At 44.3% G+C, this 17,285-nt stretch overlaps 1 protein-coding gene across 2 annotated transcripts in view; it reads left to right on the top strand.

The window, feature by feature from the left end:
- Positions 1-7,000: 7,000 nt before the first annotated feature.
- Positions 7,001-17,285, top strand: part of EZH2 (enhancer of zeste 2 polycomb repressive complex 2 subunit) — a 56,329-nt gene continuing 46,044 nt past the window's right edge. For both annotated transcript variants that reach the window (XM_043872207.1, XM_043872205.1), the window contains exon 1: positions 7,001-7,138. The gene's annotated coding sequence lies outside the window, so the exon portion shown is untranslated. The remainder of the gene's footprint in view (positions 7,139-17,285) is intronic.

Raw genomic sequence — 17,285 nt, 5'->3', positions numbered from 1 at the left:
AATTTTCCACAGTTTGTTGTGATCCACACAGTCAAAGGCTTTGGTGCAGTCAATAAAGCAGAAGTAGATGTTTTCTGGAATTCTCTTGCTTTTTCTATGATCCAAAGGATGTTGGCAAATTGATCTTTGATTCCTCTGCCTTTTCTAAATCCAACTTGTACATCTGGAACTTCATGCACTGTTGAAGCCTCACTTGGAGAATTTTGAGCATTACTTTGCTAGTGTGTGAGCTAAATGCAATTGTGCGGTAGTCTGAACAGTCTTTGGCATTGCCTTTCTTTGGGATTGGAATGAAAACTGACCTTTTCCAGTCCTGCAGCCACTGCTGAGTTTTCCAAATTTGCTGGCATATTGAGTGTAGCACTTTAACAGCATCATCTTTTAGGATTTGAAATAATTTCTAGATAATTTCTAGATATCCTAAATGTTTAAATCTATATTAATCTATCCATTTGACTTGATCAACTTTCTCTTATAAATGTCAAAGTAAAATGGTAACAGCCTGATCAATTTAGCTGAATTTGTGTTTGAGATAGTGAGTAGTATCAATACAATATGGCTGGAATTAAGGGTGGTAAAGGTATGAGAGAGAAAATTGATGTGACAGCTTGTTTCAGGCAGAGCAAGAGATGAGAGAGAGAAGGAGGTGGGGGGGGGGTGGTCCTAATTACAGAAGTGACATCCCATTACTCATGTGGCCATATTCTATTAATTAGAAGTGAATCAGCCAGTGGGTCCAGCCACACTCAATGGGAGATTACACAAGGGTGTGAACACCAAGAGGCAGTAATGACTGGGAGCATTTTAGAGGCTGCCTACCACTTCCCCCTCTGGCTTTCTAGAGGTGACTATTTCAGCCTTGTTCTGCAAAGGTCAGGCTCATTTAAATCATGACCAAATTATGCTATAATTTTTAATTAAGCTTGCCCTCTGTGCCACACTTTCCCCAGCTTCAGCCCCGGGTGTTTTCCAGCCTGCAGTACAAGGCCACTCTTGTTCTCTATTAGAGGTCATCTTTCTGAGGCCTCCAGTTGCTGCCCCTCTGTTGACAAGCTTAAATCTCTCACACAGATTTTATATCCTGTGGCTTTTCATTTGTCCTCCAAAAACTTTTAGTTTTTTCACTTTTGCTCTGTATTCTCTGTCTAAAACCAAAATAATCAGTTTTCTACTTCTGTTAGGGCTGAGACATTAAGACCAAGAAGGGAGAATTGATAAAAATGTGATGCTGGAATATAATGGTCTATACATAGTTTTTTTCCCCCTAACAAACTGCATACTCAAATACATACTGCCTCTTCTCAGTCAGGTCATTACCCACGCGTGTCTGTTGCAGTCATATGAAAACACGTACCAAATTCACTAAATCCACCTACATACCTGCATTTGCGACCATGTAGTTTACCTTCTCTCCTGGCCATGACCTAGCAGAGGCCAAGTCCTCCACTCAGGCTCCAGGACTCATCTTTCACCTGCTCTGGACTCCATCTCTTCTAACACCCCAGGATGTTGCTCCAGCAATACGCTTTCTTTCCTGAATCATCAGTTTTCTCATCTTCACTAGATCTTTCATCAGAATACCAATGTGGTATTTCTCTTAAAGATCTTAAAATCTTTCAATCCCACTTACTCTTCTAGCTCATTTTCTCTTTTTTTTTTTTTAGTAAAGTCCTTGAGCGAGTTGGCTACAATTGCTGTCTTCAATTTTCACTCGCTACGAAATCCACTCCAACCAGTCTACTGAAAGAGTGCTCTCAGCATCACCAATGACCTCCATGTTGTTAAATCTGAGGGTTAAGTCTCGGACATCTTACTTATCATGCAATGGTTACTCTTCTCTCTGAGACACCTAGGCTTCCAGGCTGCCGCACTTTCCCACTTGGCTGGTTGTTCCCTCTGTCTTCATTGGTGTCTCCTCATCACCACAAACGTCACAGTAGAAGAAGACCTTCAACTTTTCTGTCTGCCTTTATTCTCTTGATTTTAAACACCATTTATATGCTGGTGATTCCTAAACTTACATTCCTAGGCACAGCCTCGCCCCTAACTCCAGACTCCTGTAATGAAAAAAATTTTTTTAATAACAGAAATGGTATAGGGTCTTTACTGGTGGTCCAGTGGTTAAGAATATGCTTTCCAATGCAGGGGACACAGGGTTGACTGACGATCAGGGAACTGAGATCCCCATGTGCCACGGGGCAACTAAGTCTGGGAGCCACAACTAGAAAGTCCATGTGCAGCAGCAAAGTCCTAGGGCAGCAACCTGCCCCCACCCCACCCTCCACCCCCTGCCAAAATGCTATAAAGATGACTCCAGAGTGGGAACATCTGAGTCTAACAGATGCTGAAAGAACTTATCGGGCTTCCCTCATCTGATTAAAGCAAGAGCTTCATGAGAGTCAGCTATATGCCCTCCCCTCCCCTCCACCCTTTCCCCAGCAAGTCTCCCATCAGGGAAGTGACTTACTTCAGGCACTGGGACATTCCAAAAGAAAAAAAAAAAAATCATTTAAACAAGACTCATCAGAACCTCCATCCTTGGAAGACTTAACCCTCCCCTGTGCCCCTGCCCTTTGTTAAGCTGGTATATAAACCTTTACCTTGTGTTGTTTGGGGAACTATTCTCTCTGTAGAAGTCCTCCTGCAGGCATATTAAAAATTTATCCTGTTAACCTGCCATCAATTAATTTGCTGGCACTGGTAACCCGGTCCTAAATTGGTAGAGGACAAGTGTTTCCTCCCATCCGTAACTCACCACCTACTTGATAACTCAATTTGGTTGAAAACAGGCATCTCAGACTCACTCTGTCCCAAACTGAACTCTGATCTTCAAATCTCTACTCGCTCCTACTGGCTGTTCTTTCCAGACACGCCCGGGATCTACCACTTCTCACCAGCTCCCCGTCACCACTTTCTTTCCCAGTCACAATCTTTTCTTGCCTGGGTTATGACAACAGACCCCTGACTGTTCTCTCTGATCTGGCCCTGCTCCACTCCGGGCTGATTTCAGCACAGCAGACAGAAGGCTCTCGTTTGAATGATCAGATCACGTTTCTGCTCCCCATCCTGTCGCTGAAGTCAAGTCCTCACAGTGTCCACAGGCCTGAGAAGAGCTGCCTGTGCTCCCTCACCTCCTGCTCGACTCCCTCCACCCCCCCAGAACACCGGGCAGTCGCCCACGTCAGGGCCAGGTACCTGCCGTCCCCTCTGCTTTGAACATCTTTATCAGGAAGTGCTCCTTCACCTCCAAGTTTTCCTGTTTTCAGTCTTCTTCTTTTATAAATGTTGACTCTGACCATTTAAATTATTTATTTACTTATTTATTTTGGCCATGCCATGAGACACTCGGGATCTCAGTCCCTCGACCAGGGATCGAACCCGTGTCCCCTGCAGTGGAACTGCAGAGTCCTAAGCACTGAACCAAGGAAGTCCCCAAGTTTTTCTTCAAATGTCATCTTCTCAGTGAGACCTTCCCTGACTAAGTGTTTTTAAAATGGCAGCATTTATACTCACTCCTGGGAAAGACTGAGGGCAGGAGGAGAAGGGGCTGGTTGGATGGTTGGATGGCATCACTGACTCAATGAACATGGGTTTGGGTAAACTCTGGGAGCTGGTGATGGACAGGGAGGCCTGGCCTGCTGCGGTTCACGGGGTCGCCAAGAGTCAGACAAGACTGAGCAACTGAACTGAACACTCACTCCTCTCCTTCCACGCTGTTTTTCTCCATTGTACTTGCCACCACCTCATATCCTGTATAATTTATGGTTTGTTTCTCTCCACCAAGGCAGGGACTTTTGTTTTGCTCACTTTGTATTTCTAGACCCCGGAACAGTGCTTTCACGTAGTAAGCCCTCCATATTTGGGTGCAGGGTGAACAAATGAATGTGTGAGAAGTAGATCCCATTCGTGGGCTTGAAAGGGAACTTCTGTGATGCCAATAAACCTTAATTTTGCACTTGACCTTCTCCTGTCCTTCCCCCTGGAAAACCCTGGTGATATACTGGGTGCAATGGTGGGCCCTGGGAGAAGAGCAGTGAATAAGGTAGAGCTATATCCTGACTTCAGAGTTTAATTCTCCACCTTTTGGTTTTATCCTGTAATAGTGAATCTTTTACAGAGGACATGATGACCTGTCATTAGGAGCATAACTGTCCTCTGAGCATCTTCACAGAGGTAAAAATGCTTGGTGACTCTTACTGTTCATATCTACCTTTGTGTTCAACCTGCTTTTCTGCTTCACCGAGGTCCCTTTAGTAATTTGGGGTTCACACCCAATAATTGGGGGTTCACACATGCTTTCTTGCTTTCCCAGCTTGGAAATCTTTAATTTTTCTTAATACCAAAAATGAAATACTTCTTCCTCTCAATTTTCCTGTATTTATGAATATACAAAGTTGAGTTGCACAATAACATATGTCCTCCATATATAACGAGGTCTTTTGGCAATGTTTTCAATGTATCCTCTTTTTTTGCCACACTGTAACCTAAAACATCTTGCTTAACTGGACAATGTTATCCCTGAATTAAGACTATTGTAGTCCACTGGCACCCCCACTTCCTGCTCCAGGTCAGCCGTCGTATTATATTTAACATAAATATGTATTGTAAATATAAATTCTACAATATTGGCTCTCTTAATTTGCTCTCTCACTCTTTGCCAACTGGAGTTCTCAGCTCTAATTATGCTCTATGTAATCCTGAGGAGTACATGCTCGTTCTCAAGTGCCCTCACTACCCCATCAATCTAAATCTTATGCTTTCTTTACAGTCTGGCTAAAATATCCTTTCCTGAGGTATTTTTTTTTGGGGGGGGGGGGGACATCTTGATCCAACATCATTTCTTGATTCTAAATGCCTTAGCAACTCACATGACATTTCATGATATGCTGTGTTTGTATATTGCTTGAATTTGCTTATAATCTCTGCTAATGTAATTTATCTTTCTTTAAAAAAATGCCCACATTGTTTTAATATAAAAGGTAAAATCAGTAATTTGATAAGTGATTTAGTCATAAAGTTAACTTTTGAGATGTAAATGGTTAAGCAATTGTAAATTAATGGTCTAGATGGAAGCCTTGTACCATGGACTATGAATGTCTGTCTGGTATAAGACAGGTAGAATTGTTACATTAGCTTAAAGTTACATCTCAGATGCATAGGGCTTCCCAGGTGTCTCAGTGGTTAAGAATCTACCTGCCAATGGATGAGAGGCAGGAGACTCAGGTTCGATCCCTGGGTCGGGAAGATGCCCTGGAGGAGGAGATGGCAACCCACTCCAGTATTCTTGCCGGGGAAATCCCATGGACAGCCTGGCGGGCTACAGTCCATAGGGTGGGCAGAATCCGATACGACTGAGCACACACGCACTCAGATGCATAATTTGCTTTTGCCCTATTATCATTTATTCATGCTTTTATTTGGGCACATGATTGTTTTCTGTCTTTTGATTTCCTCACTCCAGTATTCTTGCCTGGAGAATCCCATGGACAGAGGAGCAAGGCAAGCTACAGTCCATGGGATCGCAGAGTCGGACACTACTGTGCGACTTTCAGCTTCATACTTTAATATGTGAGGAACGGAATGGTGACTTAGGAAAGGCGGTAGATCAATGGGTTAAATGACTGTTCTAGTCTCTAGGAACACAAAGCGAGCGACTAGTTACTAAAAATCTTAGTCATTTAAAAATTAAATAAAATACTAAAAGCATGATTCCGTTAGACTTTTAACTCGAGCTCGTAAGTGACCGTCTTCCCCGCTCCGCACGAGAACTCTCAATATGGAATCTCAGTTTATGTGGGTGAGGGGGTTACTTTGCCCTATAGCTGCATCCTATTAAAAAAAAAAAATCGGAATAACCTTAACTTCACTGCCAGATAAATCAAAAGGGGCGACTATATCCTAAGTGAAATATTCCTAACTCCTCTGGGTCGAGACAGGCTCACCCCATGATCTTTTTTTTTAATACTTGAAAAATGCTGGAATCGTAATACTTTGTAGAGAAGTTAGCGCGAGGGACGTGAACAGCACGCATCCTTGATCAATGATTTTCAACGCTGACACGTGCTTGGCACTACAAACACTGGAAAGGGTCTGAACAAGGCGCTCTGAATGAGGAATTTGAAATAATCGTGACTTCTCTCTTTCCCAGGGTTTCTAAGGCGATGGGCACTGCGGGTCCACTAGCCAAAGTCCAACGGGACGTGGGACCCGAGTCGGGCCAAGCGGCCGAGGGGCGGCAGCAGACAAAAGTAGCGGGCAGGGCGCTCCGCTCGGTTCGGGGGACGGCGCACCGGCCCCGCCGGAGCGCGGGAGGCTCGCTGCTCCTCGCCCGAGACCAGCCCGGCTGGAGCTGGGGCCGTAGAGGGCGTCTGGCCGGTAGACGGGGCGCTGCGGGCCCTCACGTCCGGCGTCTCCCGCCCGCCGGCCGGCCAGCCGGCCGGGGCCTCCGCTGCGCGCGCGGTGAAAAAGAGCGCGGCGGTTGAAACCGTTACCACCCCCGAGTTTTGAACTGGTTCAAACTTGGCTTTCGGCCCCGCCCCGCCCCTCCGGCCCGGGAACACCGAGGCGGCGGTTCCCGCCAAGCGCTGCGAGCGCGCCGTCCCGCCCTCCGGCCGGTTCCCGCCACCCCGCCCAGCCCGCCTTCCCGCCCGCGGTTCGGGGAATCGGGCTCTGGAGGCCCTTCTTCCCCGAGCGCCGGACCCGCCGCCTTCCTGAGAGGCGCCGGGCGTTCGGCGAAAAGAACAAAGAGCCGGCGCGGCGCTTCCACTCGGGCGGCAGCGTCCCTCAGCGCCTGCCCGCCCGCGCGCACGCGCCGCCGGCCCGGCCCGGCCGAGTCCCGCGGGCGCCTCTGCGTGGGGCTGGCTCGGCGCCTCCGAGCCCGGCGGGCCCTGTGATTGGATAGGAGCCCGCCTCGCGTCCCGCCAATCGGGGCGGCGCTTGGTTGGACAGGGGGGGCCAAATAAAAGCGATGGCGATTGGGCTGCCCGGTTTGGCGCTCGGTCCGGGAGCGTCCGACACCCACTGGGACGCAGAAGGCGGTGGAGCCCCGGCGGCGGCGGCGGCGGCGGCGGCGGTGGCTGCGGCGGCGGCGCGCGGGAGCGGCGCGCGGGAGCGGCGCGGGCTGGGGCGCGGGGCGCAGGTAACGCGCCGCTGTCGGGCCGGCCGGTCGGTCGGGCTCCGGAGCTCGGCGTGGGGCGGCGGCGGCGGGACATCCCCGCTGCCGCTCAGCCGGTCCGGGTAATTCCCCCCACCCCCGAGCGGGCTTTCCCGGGGTGCCTCTGGGGCTCGTGGCGGGTGAGAAGAGACCGCCCCTCACCCCCTTCGGAAGGGGCCGTGGGTCCGGGCCGACCCGCGCGACCCCCGCGGGCGGGCTGTGTGGGAGCCAGAGAAACCTGAGGCGGGAGCCCGGGCGGGCGCCGAGGGGAGGGTGGGGGGTGGTCCCCTCGCGCGCCAGCCCCTCCCGAGGCGCCGGGGCCGGGCTGGGGGCGCTCCGGTGCCCGGGGCGGCCCGGCCGCCCGAGCCCCGGTCTCCTTTGTGTGGAGCGGCGCGGCGGCGGGAGCGCCCGGGTGGGACGGGACGCACACAAGTTGATGGGACCTCGGCGCCGAGTGCGCACTCACAGACAAAGGACGGACTGTGTCTCGGGGGAGCTCGGCGCGAGTCAGGGGCAGTGACACCGGGGCCTGACAGCGGGCGGGAGAGGGGGCGTGGGGAGCGGGCGGGCGGGCGGGCTCGGCCCCACGCCCCCTCCCCGCGAGCGCGCAGGCTCGGCCCGGGGCCGCGGGGGCCGGGACGGCGCGCGGAGACCGGACTCGGGCGGCCGCGCTTGCTGACATTTCCGCGGAAAGCCGCCCCGGAGTCCCCCGTCCCCGAGCCCCGCTCGGACCAGGCGGTCCCCGGCCGCCTCCGTCTTTTCGGCGGGGCTCTCGGTTAAGTTTGAGGCAAGGGTTGAGCTGTTCTCCCCTCTCCCCCGACCTCCCCGGTTTTGTTCGTTACGGAGGGCTTTCTGTCGAGTTCCTGCGTCCTTGTGGGTCCCCCACCCCCATCTCCGCCCCCCCAAAGTCGGTGCCGCAGGGTCACTTTGTGAAGAACGGGAGGGATCGAGAAGCGCGGTATTTTGGAAAACTTGGTGAACTCACGCCTGGTGAATCCCCACTTTCTGAAGAAATCATCATCTTAGCAAAAAAACCCCCAAAAAACTGTCCAGGCTGTTTCGGCCAACTCGTGTGATACAATTGATACTGGCGACAGGTGCTAACGAAATCAGCTGTCATTTAGTGAGGAGCGATTGTTCCCCAAATCCCTAGGGGATGAACGGGGACGAGATGGTAGAAAGAGTTGGTCCAAAGAAAACGCTTATGCTAAACGTGTGTTTGGATGGTATGGTTAGCAGTTTCTCATTAATTGGACTTGTTTTCCGTGAACAATAGCTTTGTTGAGTCAGAAAAGACTGGCTGCAGAAATGTTTGTTGCTTGAGAAATCGAACGTGTGCTGTCCGCAGTTAAGCTAAACTTCCTTTGTTTGTCGCACAGGATCTGTAAAATTTTAATTCATTTGGAAATAAAGATGTCTTTGGTATTTAAAATGTTTTAAATGCTGCAGGGTTTGCTTGCTGGGTTTTAAAGGTCGTTGTCAGCTTAATTTTGTGGCGTTTCAATGTCACGTAAAACAACATTTAAAACAACAGTTTAAAAAAGCTTTTAAAAAACACTAATGCTAACACAGTGAATGTAGTCTATACTTCTAGGGGGGTTTGAGATCGAGCGGGTGGGATACTAACCTTTAGATCACCAGGGGGCGGGGGGGCGGGTGGTTGTGGAGTTTATTTTCTATTACTCTTCATTCATGACCATTAGTAACTATTTTATGTTTGGAGATAAAATGTAGAGCAAGTGTGTAAACCTAACTATTGATCATTTTATTTGCAAGAAAACGAAAGTATTCAAGATACATTTTAATTTCCTTTTCCTATTCCCTAAAGTTAGGAATAGATGGGGTTCTAGTCTTAGATATAAAGAATCCTATTCTCTTTTTGGAGATGTGTTAGAGAATGTAATGTTTAAAGTCCTGGAAACGCTTAGGAAAATGGCATCTTAAATAGTAGTTTTTGTGAAAAGTGAATGTATTCAAAGGAACGAAATTTAGAAACACTTAGGCACTCTTCTTATTTGCATTGTTTTATCTGTTGATTTAATGTGCAGCCTTCTATCTTAACGGTTTCAAAAAAATGGAGACAAAGAAATGCAGTCTAAAAGTCTTTATTACACATTTTGCAGTGTTCGACATCACTGAACTGACATTCCAGGTGCTGTTCCTAAGTATTGTCTACATTTATATTAGTTGTTGGTAATTATATGTTAAAAAGCCCTGTTGATAATCTTGCCCATTGTTATGAGATGAGCTAGTTACGCAGATTTTGGCAGAAATTTGAATCTTTTAGGATACAGAATTCCAGTTTTTCCCATCTTGTGTACATTATATTTGATAATTACTATCTTTGTACTTGCCACAAGATTTTGTTTGAAAAGTTTTTTGGGGGGAATTGGTTTTAAATTCTTTGTGTTTGAATTGAGAATGTATTTAGTTTAAGTAGCAGTGATAAAAAACCATATTTGTTGATTTAGTGTAGTCAGGCAAAGAAAAAAAGCTCAAATCCGTTTATACCAGCTTTGCCTTGCATGCATACGTAAAAGTGGTTATCTTTGTGTTGACCGCTAAAAATGTGTAGGCAGATTTCCCCAGGTCACATGGGGTTTTCCAGGATATCCCCCATCCTTTGAGCTGGCATGCTCCAGGAGTCTGAATTAGTTTCTCACTTGGCCTAAAGAAGTGATTAAGAAAGTTGATCTGCTTTTAAAACACTAACAGCAAGGAAAGTCCTCTGACGATCTAATGCATTCTGGGGTCAGTTGGAAATGATTTATGGATCTGCCTTGCAGTCTTTATGTCTGTACAGATGAAGAAAACATTTTCTGTGAATGATGAAGAAATTCTACGTGGGCAGGTGAAATGTGCAGTTTGGGGAGAGCAGGAGAGGAACAGCTTATTAGGTTCGGAGAAAGCTTCACCTGCTGGAGGCCCTCCGTGTCTCTGAAGGGCTTGGTTGGTACCTTTGCTGTAGCCTGTATCCAGTTGCAGTCACTCGCTGGTGCGTCCCCCTCTTCACTCTGAAGTGCCTTCAGGCAGGGGCTCTCTCTTGGTTTTCTCTGCGCACCTGAGTTGCTAGAGAGCAGGGATTAATAGTTGAATGAATAAAGGAAATCCTGAAAATGTAGGGAAATGTTTTGACAAAGCAGCTTGCAAAGCAAACAGGATATATTCATGTTGTGAAGAACTTTGGAAGGTATTTTTCTCCCTGACTGGCAGTGGTTACAATGAAAAATAGTTATCAAGGTGTACAAGTTCCACGGTTTCTCCTAGTTATTAACACTCTAAGATACTGAAAATTGGATATACTTTAGATGTAACTGTTGGTTTTCATATTTGATATTTCAGGCAGCCAGAGAGAAGCTTGATGGATCATCTGGATATACCTGGCACATAGTGTCTGCTTAATTTATGTTGAAATTGATCGAGTCATACTGAAATTTAGGGGACGAATACATCTTTTAATCAAAAGGGGTTTAGTTACCATTAATGAATTCTTGGTTGAAATAACTTGAGCTAGGTTTTGAAGCTAAACCTGAAGAAAGTAGTGTTAGTGTAATTACAGATTGTTTATTGGGATGCTCTTCATCATTCTTTTAAGATGATAAATGTAGTTGTAAATCCAATAATATCTCAAAAGGCATAGCTGATAAATATGTAAGATGGTTGTACTGTTTTTGTCTTGCCATTGCCCTGCTATGTGGTGCAAAAATATGACAAAACGAAGTGAAAAAAAAAAACATTAATATTAAAGAGCCTACTGTTTGCCAGATGCTTCATTCGTTTGCTTGGTTTGTTTTTTATTTGTGGTAACATTCACATCAGATGCTTTGTTTTTGATTCTTGTGAAAACCACCTTGTACCCATCATCAGAGGTTTGGATAAACCGAAACATGTCGTATACATACAATGGAATGTTCAACTATTGAAGGAATGACATATTGACACATACTATAACACAGGTGAAACTTGAAAACGTTATGTTAAGGAGAAGAAGCCAGACACAGAAGGAAACAATTTTATGATTCCATTTATAGGAGGGAGCTAGAACAGGCAAATTCACAGAGACAGAAGGTGGAACAAGAGGTTACCAGGGGCTGAGGGGAGAGGGGAATGGGAAGTTAGTGTTTAATTGGGACAGAGCTCCTATTTGGAAGGTGAAAAAAGCTCTGGACATGGAAGGTCAATGTTTTGATTGTGTTTAATGCCACTGAATTATGTGTTTAAAAATGGTTGACATGGTAAATTTTATGTATATTTTACAATTAAAAGAACTTTAACAACAACAGCACACTCTGCAAATATTTACAGATAAGTAAGCTTTGGTGTAGAGGGTTAAGAATTTGCCCAGGATTATCAGCTAGGAATTTGCAGGCAGGATCCAAACTTAGATTCTGTTTGGCTCCTATTATCAGCTCCATGTTATCTACTTGTCTTCTGGATGATTGAAGAGGCATGGGTTCCAAGAAGAATGAGTTTATTTGAATCAATCAGAAAATTATATTTAAAAGTAGATAAATTGTAGTTCAGATTGAACTGAACTGAATTGTAGTTTTATGGGATCTATGCCCCAGACTAAGAGATGTCTTTGTGGATTTTTTTTTTTTTTTTCCAGCCAGAATTGTAATAGTGTGCACTCTAGGGGGAGGACACGGGAGCTTTGAGTGTGGTCTTTGGAGTCACATTGTCCTTGAAGTCTAAGTTCCCTGTCTGTAAATTGGTGTCTTAATGATAAGCATTCATTCCATAAGGTTGTGGAGAGGATTAAATAAATTAATACATGTGAAGCCCTTAGAACCACACCTGGCACAAATTGTTTAATAAGTGATTCTTAGTAACTGTGCCAGTATTGTTTTTTAAAGACTAGATGTACTTTCATGGAACTAAACACTTCCCAAACTTAAATATCTGTATATAAAGAAAATGGTGCCACATATGATTTATCTGTTTACTTCTAAACAGTACTGTCTGCTGTTTAAAAAAACAGACAATATGTATTCAATTTAAAATACTGAAATAATTTAGATGTTTATAAAGTGAAAATTTCTTGATCCCTGTAGCCCCATTCTGTCTCCCTTAACAGTTTGCCATGTATTTGTCCCAAACTTTCCAGTGTATTCATGCGAATATATTGGTTTGGCCAAAAAGTTCCTTCAGTTTAAAAAGTGAAAATAAAGACACATTTTTCATTTTCACCACGGACTTTTCTGAACAGTGTATTCACCATTTTGTTCTACTGCGTTTTGCTATTTTCAGGCAGCTTCATAGTTCTGTTTCCCCTAATCTTTTTTATCTTTTTGAATAAAGAACTGTTCCAGGTGCCTTTTATTGTCTTCCAGGGAATTGCAATTTTTTCCCTTAAGAGAATTTTGTGAAGACGGAAATAAATGGAAATCCAAAGGTGCAGTGTGATGAATATGGTGGATGAATCAGAACTTCCCACCCAAGCTGTAACAGTCTTTGCCTGGTCATCAAAGAAACGTGCGGTCTTGGGTTATCCTGACGGGAGGTTATGGTTTGCTGTTGACTAATTCCAGACGCTTTCTGTGGAACTCTGCTTGCAGTTGTTCTGATTGGGAGCAGTGGGCGTGCATACTTATCCTTAAGTGGTGTCAGACTCCTTGCGACCCTGTGGACTGCAGCCCATGAGGCTCCTCCATCCATGGAATTTTTCAGGCAGGAATACTGGAGTGGGTGGCCATTTCCTCCTCCAAGGGTCCCGACCCAGGAATTGAAGTTGATTCTCCTGCATCTCCTGCATTGGCAGGTGATTACCACTGAGCCACCTGGGAGCAGTACTTGTTGGAATTAATCAGTTGGTTTCCTGAAAGAAGCTCATCATAGAGGACTCCTCCTGATCCCACCATATATATAACTTCACCCTTTTTGGATGAAGATCGGCCTTTGGTGTGGTTGGTGGTGGTTCATTTTGCTGGCCCCAAGATCTCTTCTGTTCCACATTATTGAACAGTATCTACTTTTCACCCCCCGTCACAATTTGTTTTAAAAATGGAACGTTTTCATTATGTTTCAATAGAGAGTTGCATATGGAAATATGGTAATGGATCCCATCCCCCCCCCACCCTTAAGTGGAACCCAAACATCAAAGTGATTAACGTAACCAAGCTGGTGCAGATGATTTTCAATGCTTGATTTGGGTATTTTGAGACTATTGACCATCTCTCGAGTTGTATAACGTTGATTTAAGACATTAGAGCATCGTCCAGTGAGAAATCTCTAGCAGGAAACTTGGAAAATTCCTTTTGATACTTTCAGTCACAGCACCATCTCCATACACTGCACAAATCTATTTTTGTGTTTCAGTTGGGTTTTTGCCTTAACGTAATAAAGCATAGTTTGCCGAAAATATTCCTTTTGTCTTCCATCTTCAGTTTTAAAATGGCTACATAAAAATTCACCAATTTTGAGACTTTCCTGGCTCTTCAGTGGTTGAGACTTTTTCCTCCAGTGCAGAGGATGCAGGTTCAATCCCTAGTCGGGGAGCTAAGATCCTACATGCCTCTGGGCCAAAAAAACCAAATCATAAAACAGAAGCAATGTTGTAACAAATTCAATAAAGACTTTAAAAAATGGTCCACACAAAAAAATCTTTTATTAAAAAATTGACCAGTTTTGATAAGTTTTTTTAAACGCACACTGATATGAGAGCTGTCACAATACAATCTAAAAGAATTGTTTCGAATGAAGTGAAGAACAACTAAGCGCACTGCTAGAGCCAGAATGGGCTTTTTGGTCAACCCAATATTTATACGTGTATTTAGGTATTTTACAAAAGCAGGATTAAGTTCTTTTGATATAAAATAATTATTTTAGGTCAGTACAGAGGTCTGTTTCATTTTAAAAAGCTGGTAGTTCTTTAAAGCTTGCTCTGTGGTTGACACGGTTTTAAGTGCTTTCGTTTATTTTACACGGACACTGTAATGACAAGAGATGGCGGGATTATGTTACCAGTCAGTGGTAGGTTACCGATTTGAATTTAGGCCTTTGGGCTTCAAAGCCCTGATTTCTCAGTCTGGAGGGTGTGTGTGTGTGTGTGTGTGTGTGTGTGTGCGCGCGCACTTGTTTTTTGTTTTCGTAAGGCCCCTTGAGCTACCAATGATTTTAGCATTTCTTAAAAGAGTTGTAAAACAACAACAAAACCCCCCAAAGAATATGCAAGGCGACTGGCTGTGGCCTGCCAAGCCTCGAGTGCTTAACCACCCGACTCTTTGCAGAAGTGTACCGCCCTTTTAGGTGGAATACGCCTTGTGCCGGCTTCTGTGTTGTCAGGCAGTGAACCAGCTGTCTGTGTGGGTTCTGTGCTCGCCCTCTGAGGGCGGGGGGCGGGGGGGGACATCCTTATGGAGCTTTGAACCTCTGCACGTCAAGATTATGCACATTTCAGGTTTTAATAGGTGTTGCCCAGTTGCTTTCTAGAGAGGTGTCTTGTTTTTGGGGGGTACAGAATCAGCTTTACTGAAGTGTGGCTTATATACCTTAAGATCCATCCATGTGAAGGGTACAGTTGGAAGAATTTTGCCAGCTGTAACCATCTGTGTGACTGTCACCTCAACCATGATGTAACCTTGCTGCCATTGCAGAGCTCTTCACGCTCCTTTCCCGTCATTCTCTCAGTTGCTGATCAGATTTCTCCCGTTGCGGAATTTCATGTGAATGGAATTATGCAGGGTATACTCTTCTGTGACTGGCTTCTTTGATCCAGCATGTTCTCGAGGTTTATCTGTGTTGCTTGTTTCAGGAGTCATTATTTCTCAGTAGTAGTCCATGTGTGAACATCCTGTGCTTTTTTTCACTTCATTGCTTGCTGAATGGGCTGGTCCCTTTTGGCTCTTGTTATAGTAAATCCTCTGTGACCATTTGGGCTATCTTTTTGTGGATGGATCTTTTCCTTTCTCTTGGGTAGACTTGTAGTTGGACTGTGGGGTCACTTGGTAAATACTGATTTAACTACATGAGAAACTGCCAGGCCATCTCCACAAGCGATTGTGCCATCCTGCGTGGAGCTGGGGTGGTGGTGTCTGCCTGGGACCTGCGGTTCCACTCCGTCTTCACTGATGTCTATTGTTTAAGTCACTGGCATCTAATGAGTGCTGAGTGTCCTTTTGTGGTTTTGATGTACATTTCCCAAGTGTTCACAGTGCTGGATATCTTTTTACATGCTTATTGGCCATTTGGGTGTACTTTTCAGTCAAACCTTTTGCCCATTTTAAAAATTGGCGTCTCTGTATTCTGGGTATACTGTCTCTGTCAAATGTATATATTGGAAATGTTTTCTCCTTAATTTTCTCCATTTTTTTTTCTCCAAACGTTTTCTCCAAATTTTCCTATTTGATTTTGTGTATTTTTGACAATCTATAGATCAAGTTAAGTAATAACACTAGAAGCATAATGTTTAAATTCAGTAAAATTGTGTGAAAACAAATTTGTTCTTAATTCACAAGTCATTTAGTTCTTGGTATAACAAAATGTCATGTTTGTAGAAACATGAACATGAAAAGGATATTTATCTTGATGGTGTTAGGTGTGTGAGTTATGTGGCATAGAGAATTTTAAAATTTGAAAGTGATAATATTTAGTAATTCTTTAAATTTTCATTTGGAGTAGTTTGGACCTTTTCCATTTTTTAGTGAGTTAACAATTTGCTTTTATTTTTTTCTTCAGAGGATAAATTGGAATATTAAAAGTGACTTTGATCTTAGTATCTGGTTATGTAGAAGTGATAATAAAATTGTCAAGCTTGGTCTACCTGTTTAGATAGTGAAGTAGTTTTTTGTTGTTATATAATCAAATAGTTTTTCAGATTATATATACTCGATTTGTTCACTGCTTTATTTCTGCAAAATATCAGTTCTTTTGCTCAAAACCTGATTTACTCCCACAGTAATTTTTAGTTTTTCTTCACTATACAAAATAATGTCTTTTTGACACTTTTTAAAAGCTTACTAGAAACATCTTGAAATGCTATGTATGAATTTAGTGTGCATAAATGCAACAGAGGGATAAAGACCATCCTGAGATGGTCTCTTCTTTAATAAAGAAAAAAAAGTGCCAGGGCTTCTGCTGGGTGTTGTACACCACTGCAGGTGGGTTGTTTTCCATGGCTGTCGATTCCGTGAGAAACTCCCGAAGCTAGTGTTCCAGGCTATCTCGGAAACAGCCTAAGCTCTCTCAGCCAGTCACACAGTAAACTAGCTGTTTTCTCAAGAGTTTTCTTGTACTTCTTCCCTGTTGAGCTCAGCTGGTCTTCTTCCTCGTCTCCAGGAAGCCTCATGTGGAGTCTGTTCTGTCGTCTTTCTGGAATCCCTTCCGCACCGTTGTAGCATCTCAAGCTGCTGTTGAGTCTTTCTCTCTCTCCCTCTCCCCTTCACGTGAAGCTCTGGTCTCCTCATCTACATGGGAGAGGTTAGAAAAAAGTCTTGTACGTAGCAGGTAGAAATAACATTTTGTGAAATTGATTTAGGATCAATAAAATTGAAAACTTGGGCCTCTCTTCTTTAGCAGCAACTCAGTAAATAATTATTTAAATAGCACTCTACCCTTTAAAGCAGAGGCTTCAGAAGTCTGTCTCAAAAGTGAGTTTTGTTCTCCTTCACTGTGTGTATCACCCAGTGAACTTTGCTACCTGCTGTCAGGTACTATTGTGCAACTTTAATTTATAAATATAATATACTCTTGATTAAAGTTAGCTTGAGAAACATGGAAATAAGTGAGGAATATAAAATAATGATTCTGCAGATTTACCTCAGGATGGTCTTTATCCCTCTGTTGAATTTATGCACACTAAATTCATACATAGCATATCAAGATGTTTCTAGTAAGCTTTAAAAAAGTGTCAAAAAGACATCATGACTGTTTTATCCATTTTAGTACCTTGGCTTTTGATACTAAAGACTTAAGTGCTTTGTAAGCCAAACACAAAAAATGACAAAAACTAGTTGATTTTCTTTATTGAAAGAATCTCAATCATCATTAAAGCAGCTTTTGTATGTTTTTGATGCTGGTGCCTGTAGTGAAGTTTCACTATACACTGTTCACAGGCGGGTGAGTAGCTATCGTGTGCTTCCAAGTCATGCTACTAGCTACTGTTTACTTCGAGTCTGCTCTGTGCCTAATATCT

The sequence above is a fragment of the Cervus elaphus genome, chromosome 18 (genome assembly GCF_910594005.1).
Source record: "Cervus elaphus chromosome 18, mCerEla1.1, whole genome shotgun sequence".
Lineage (NCBI taxonomy): Eukaryota > Metazoa > Chordata > Mammalia > Artiodactyla > Cervidae > Cervus > Cervus elaphus.
Note: the sequence above shows the minus strand (reverse complement) of the source record. Positions and strands in the feature narration are given on the sequence as shown.